This window comes from Cherax quadricarinatus, chromosome 59 (assembly GCF_038502225.1).
Source record: "Cherax quadricarinatus isolate ZL_2023a chromosome 59, ASM3850222v1, whole genome shotgun sequence".
NCBI classification, from domain to species: domain Eukaryota; kingdom Metazoa; phylum Arthropoda; class Malacostraca; order Decapoda; family Parastacidae; genus Cherax; species Cherax quadricarinatus.
This window is the reverse complement of record NC_091350.1, coordinates 5,201,684-5,208,653: the sequence shown is the minus strand read 5'-3', so window position 1 is coordinate 5,208,653 and position 6,970 is coordinate 5,201,684.

The window sequence follows — 6,970 nt, the reverse complement described above, 5'->3', positions numbered from 1 at the left end:
AGCTCTACACGACACTTATGAAGACTTCTCTCCAGGAGCTCATCAGACAATTTATGAAGACTTTCCAGGAGCTCTACACTATTAATTTAAGGAAGACTTTCCAGGAGCCTCACACGGCACTTATGAAGACTCTCTCCAGGAGCCTCACACTGGCACTTCATGAAGACTTTCCAGAGCCTTCACACGGCACTTGCATGAACACCTCTCATGAAGATCACCCCTCCAGGAGCTTCCCCACACGGCAATTTATGAAGACTCTCCCAGGAGCCTCTACACGAGCACTTATGAAGACTCTCCAGGAGCTCTCAATGACAAATTGCGAAGACTTTCCAGGAGCTCTCTACAATGACACTTATGAAGACTTTCCAGGAGCCTCATTAATGACACTTATGAAGACTTTCCAGGAGCTCTCTCACACGACACTTGTGAAGACTCTCCAGAGCTCTACACGACACTCTATGGAAGACTTTCCAGGAGCCTCTTACACGACACTTATGAAGACATCTCCAGGAGCTCTCACACGACACCCCAAGCAAATGGATATGAAGACTTCTCTCCAGGAGCCTCTACACGGCACTTATGAAGACTCTCTCTCCAGAGCTCTCTACACGACACTTTATGAAGACTTTCCAGAGCTCCACACGGCACTTATGAAGACTTTCCAGGAGCTCTCACACGACACCCTATGAAGACTCTCTCCAGAGCCTCTACACGACACTCCATGAAGACTTTCCAGAGATCTCACTAATGACACTTTATGAAGACTTTCCAGGAGCCTCTACACGATACTTAAGGGAAGATTTCCTTCTAGGAGCTCTACACGGTACTTTATGAAGACTTTCCAGGAGCTCTTACACGGCACTTATGAAGACTTCCTTCCAGGAGCTCTCTACACGACACTTATGAAGACTTTCCAGGAGCTCACCACAAGGCACTGGTGAAGACTTTCCAGGAGCTCCTCTGGCCTTGGCACTTATGAAGACTTTCCAGGAGCTCTACACGGCACTTATGAAGACTTTCCCAGGAGCTCTACACTTGCACTTATGAAGACTTCTCTGTGAGCTCTTACACGACACCTGGTACATGAAGACTTCTTCCAGGAGCCTCACACGACACCTCATGAAGACTTTCCAGGAGCTCTCTACACGCACTTATGAAGACTCTCTCCAGAGCCTCTACACGGGCACTTATGAAGACTTTCCAGGAGCTCTCACACGGCACTTATGAAGACTCTCCAGAGCCTCTACACGGCACTTATGAAGACTTTCCAGGAGCTACTACACGACACTTATGAAGACTCTCCAGAGCTCCCTCTACACGGCACTTATGAAGGACTCTCTCCAGGAGCCTCTACACGACACTTATGAAGACTCTCTATGAGCCTCTACACGACACTTGCGAAGACTCTCTCCAGGAGCCTCCCTCTACACGGCACTTGGTGAAGACTCTCTCCAGGAGCCTCTACACGACACTTATGAAGACTTCCAGGAGCCTCTACACGACACTGGCAGACTTCCAGGAGCCTCTACACGACAATTTATGAAGACTTTCCAGGAGCCTCTTACACGATACCTCTATGAAGCACTCTCCAGAGCTCTCTGGCTACCTGGCACCCTATGAAGACTTCCAGGAGCCTCACACGACACTTATGAAGACTCCTTCTATGAGATCTCACACGACACTTATGAAGACTTCTCTCCAGGAGCTCTCACACGACACTTATGAAGACTTTCCAGAGCCTCTACACGGCACCTCAGGAAGACTTCCAGAGATCTCACACGACACTTTATGAAGACCTTCCAGAGATCTCTACACGACACTTAAGTGAAGACTTTCCAGAGATCTTCACACGACACTATGAAGACTTTCCAGGAGCTCTCTACACGACACTTCTATGAAGACTTTGTTTCCTACATCAGCACCCTTATGAAGACTTTCCAGTGAGATCTCTACACGACACTTGGTGAAGACTTTCCAGGAGCTCTCTACACGACACTTATGGAAGACTCTCCAGAGCCTCTACACGACACTTTATAGAAGACTTCCAGAGATCTCACACGACACTTCTATGAAGACTTCTCTCTCCCAGGAGCTCTCTACACGACACTTATGAAGACTTCCCCCAGGAGCTCTCACACTGACAATTTATGAAGACTTCTCTCTTCCAGAGATCTCTACACGACACCTCTATGAAGACTTCCAGGAGATCTCTACATGACACTCTATGAAGACTTTCCCAGGAGCTTCCTACACGGCACTTATGAAGACTCTCTCTCCAGGAGATCTCTAATGACACTTATGAAGACTCTCTGGTGAGCCTCTCTACACTGGCACTTAAGAAGACTTTCCAGGAGCTTCCTACACGACACTTTATGAAGACTTTCCAGGAGCTCTACACGACACACACATGAAGACTTCTCTCCAGAGATCTCTGCACGACACTTATGAAGACTTTCCAGGAGCTCTCTACACGGCACTTATGAAGACTTTCCAGGAGCTCTCTACACGACACTTATGAAGACTTCCAGGAGCCTCACACGACACTCTTATGAAGACTTTCCAGGAGCTCTCTACACGATAATTTATGTGTAAAGACTCTCAGGAGCTCTCTACACGACACTTAAGGAAGACTTTCCAGGAGCACACGACACTTTATGAAGACTCTCCAGGAGCTCTACACGACACTTATGAAGACTCTCCAGAGCTCTACACGACACTTATGAAGACTTTCCCAGGAGCTCTCTTACAATGACACTTATGAAGACTTTCCAGAGCTCTACACGACACTTATGAAGACTTCCAGAGATCTCTACACGACACTTATGAAGACTCTCCCAGGAGCTCTACACGACACTTATGAAGACTCCCTCTCTGGTGAGATCTCTACACGACACTTATGAAGACTTTCCTGGAGCCTCTACAATGACACTTATGAAGACTCTCCAGGAGATTCCTACACGACACTTATAGCTATTCTCTCCCAGGAGCTCTACACGACACTTGGTGAAGACTTTCCAGAGAGATCTCTACACGACACTTGATGGAAGACTCTCTCCAGAGCCTCACAATGACACTTCATGAAGACTCTCCAGGAGCTCTCACACGACACTTATGAAGACTCTCTCCAGGAGCCCCTTCACGACACTTATGAAGACTTTCCCAGGAGCTCTCTACACGACACTTATGAAGACTTTCCAGGAGCTTCCTCTACACGACACTTCTAGAAGACTTTCCAGGAGCTCTCTACACGACACTTATGAAGACTTTCCAGGAGCTCTCTACACGGCACTTATGAAGACTTTCCAGGAGCTCTCTACACGACACTTATGAAGACTTTCCAGGAGCTCTCTTCACGACACTTATGAAGACTTTCCAGGAGCTCTCTACACGACACTTATGAAGACTTTCCAGGAGCTCTCTACATGGCACTTATGAAGATGCTCTCTACAGCACTTATTCCAGGAGCTCTCTACACGACACTTATGAAGACTTTCCAGGAGCTCTCTACACGACACTTATGAAGACTTTCCAGGAGCTCTCTACACGACACTTATGAAGACTTTCCAGGAGCTCTCTACATGGCACTTATGAAGACTTTCCAGGAGCTCTCTACTCGACACTTATGAAGACTTTCCAGGAGCTCTCTACACGACACTTATGAAGACTTTCCAGGAGCTCTCTACATGGCACTTATGAAGACTTTCCAGGAGCTCTCTACACGGCACTTATGAAGACTTTCCAGGAGCTCTCTACACGACACTTATGAAGACTTTCCAGGAGCTCTCTACACGGCACTTATGAAGACTTTCCAGGAGCTCTCTACACGGCACTTATGAAGACTTTCCAGGAGCTCTCTACACGACACTTATGAAGACTTTCCAGGAGATCTCTACACGACACTTATGAAGACTTTCTCTACTACGGCACTTATGAAGACTTTCCAGGAGCTCTCTACACGGCACTTATGAAGACTTTCCAGGAGCTCTCTACACGGCACTTATGAAGACTTTCCAGGAGCTCTCTACACGACACTTATGAAGACTTTCCAGGAGCTCTCTACACGACACTTATGAAGACTTTCCAGGAGCTCTCTACACGACACTTATGAAGACTTTCCAGGAGCTCTCTACACGACACTTATGAAGACTTTCCAGGAGCTCTCTACACGGCACTTATGAAGACTTTCCAGGAGCTCTCTACACGGCACTTATGAAGACTTTCCAGGAGCTCTCTACACGACACTTATGAAGACTTTCCAGGAGCTCTCTACACGGCACTTATGAAGACTTTCCAGGAGCTCTCTACACGGCACTTATGAAGACTTTCCAGGAGCTCTCTACACGGCACTTATGAAGACTTTCCAGGAGCTCTCTACACGGCACTTATGAAGACTTTCCAGGAGCTCACTACACGACACTTATGAAGACTTTCCAGGAGCTCTCTACACGGCACTAATGAAGACTTTCCAGGAGCTCTCTACACGGCACTTATGAAGACTTTCCAGGAGCTCTCTACACGGCACTTATGAAGACTTTCCAGGAGCTCTCTACACGACACTTATGAAGACTTTCCAGGAGCTCACTACACGACACTTATGAAGACTTTCCAGGAGCTCTCTACACGGCAGTTATGAAGACTTTCCAGGAGCTCACTTCACGACACTTATGAAGACTTTCCAGGAGCTCACTACACGGCACTTTCCAGGAGCTCTCTACACGGCACTTATGAAGACTTTCCAGGAGCTCACTCTTATGAAGACTTTCCAGGAGCTCTCTACACGGCACTTATGAAGACTTTCCAGGAGACGGCACTTATGAAGACTTTCCAGGAGCTCTCTACACGGCACTTATGAAGACTTTCCAGACACTTATGAAGACTTTCTCTCTACACGGCACTTATGAAGACTTTCCAGGAGCTCTCTACACGGCACTTATGAAGACTTTCCAGGAGCTCTCTACACGGCACTTATGAAGACTTTCCAGGAGCTCTCTACACGACACTTATGAAGACTTTCCAGGAGCTCTCTACACATATGGACTTTCCAGGAGCTCTCTATAAGAAGACTTTCCAGGAGCTCTCTACACGACACTTATGAAGACTTTTCAGGAGCTCTCTACACGACACTTATGAACACTTTCCAGGAGCTCTCTACACGACACTTATGAAGACTTTCCAGGAGCTCTCTACACGACACTTATGAAGACTTTCCAGGAGCTCTCTACACGACACTTAAGAAGACTTTTCTCTACAGGCACTTATGAAGACTTTCCAGTTCTCTACACGGCACTTATGAAGACAGGAGCTCTCTACACGGCACTTATGAAGACTTTCCAGGAGCTCTCTACACGGCACTTATGAAGACTTTCCAGTAGCTCACTAGACGGCACTTTCCAGGAGATCTCTACATGACACTTATGAAGACAGGAGACACTTATGAAGACTTTCCAGAGCTCACTACAGCACTTATGAAGACTTTCCAGGATACACGACACTTATGAAGACTTTCCAGGAGCTCTCTACACGGCACTTATGAAGACTTTCTAGGAGCTCTCTACACGGCACTTATGAAGACTTTCTAGGAGCTCTTTACACGGCACACTTTCTAGGAGGCACTTATGAAGACTTTCCAGGAGCTCTCTACACGACACTTATGAAGACTTTCCAGGAGCTCTCTACACGGCACTTATGAAGACTTTCCAGGAGCTCTCTACACGACACTTATGAAGACTTTCCAGGAGCTCTCTACACGGCACTTATGAAGACTTTCCAGGAGCTCACTACAAGGCACTTATGAAGACTTTCCAGGAGCTCACTACACGGCACTTATGAAGACTTTCCAGGAGATCTCTACACGACACTTATGAAGACTTTCCAGGAGCTCTCTACACGACACTTATGAAGACTTTTCAGGAGCTCTCTACAGACTTATTTTCCAGGAGCTCTCTACTTAAGAAGACTTTTCAGGAGCTCACTACACGGCACTTATGAAGACTTTCCAGGAGCTCTCTACTTGACACTTATGAAGACTTTCGCTCACTACACACTTATGAAGACTTTCCAGGAGCTCTCTACTTGACACTTATGAAGACTTTCCAGGACTCGACACTTATGAAGACTTTCCAGGAGATCTCTACACGACACTTATGAAGACTTTCAAGGAGCTCTCTACACGACACTTAAGAAGACTTTCCAGGAGCTCTCTACACTACACTTATGAAGAATTTCCAGGAGCTCTCTACACGGCACTTATGAAGACTTTCCAGAGCTCTCTAGCACTTAAGAAGACTTTCTCACTACACGACACTTATGAAGACTTTCCAGGAGCTCTCTACACGGCACTTAAGAAGACTTTCCAGGAGCTCACTACTACACGACTTTCCAGGAGCTCACTACACGACACTTAAGACTTTCCAGGAGCTCACTACACGACACTTATGAAGACTTTCCAGGAGCTCTCTACACGGCACTTAAGAAGACTTTCCAGGAGCTCACTACACGACACTTATGAAGACTTTCCAGGAGCTCACTACACGACACTTAAGAAGAATGAAGAAATTAAGCACTTGAAACTATTGAGACAACAACAACAACAACAACAACAACAACAACAACAACAATAATAATAATAATAATAATAATAATAATAATAATAATAATAATAATTCAATTTTTAGGGTTGAGAGAGAGAGAGAGAGAGAGAGAGAGAGAGAGAGAGAGAGAGAGAGAGAGAGAGAGAGAGAGAGAGAGAGAGAGAGCAGAGGGGTGATAATCCAATAATAACCCCATTGACACTGGCCTCTACGTCCCTGAGTGTTCCAGTGGCACAACTGAATCTAATTGTGACGATTCACCCACTGTGAGTGTCACCTGATTGACACCTCTGCTGACCTGACTGACAGCTCTACTGACCTGACTGACAGCTCTGCCGACCTGTCTGACAGCTTTGGTGACCTGATTGATACCTCTGCTG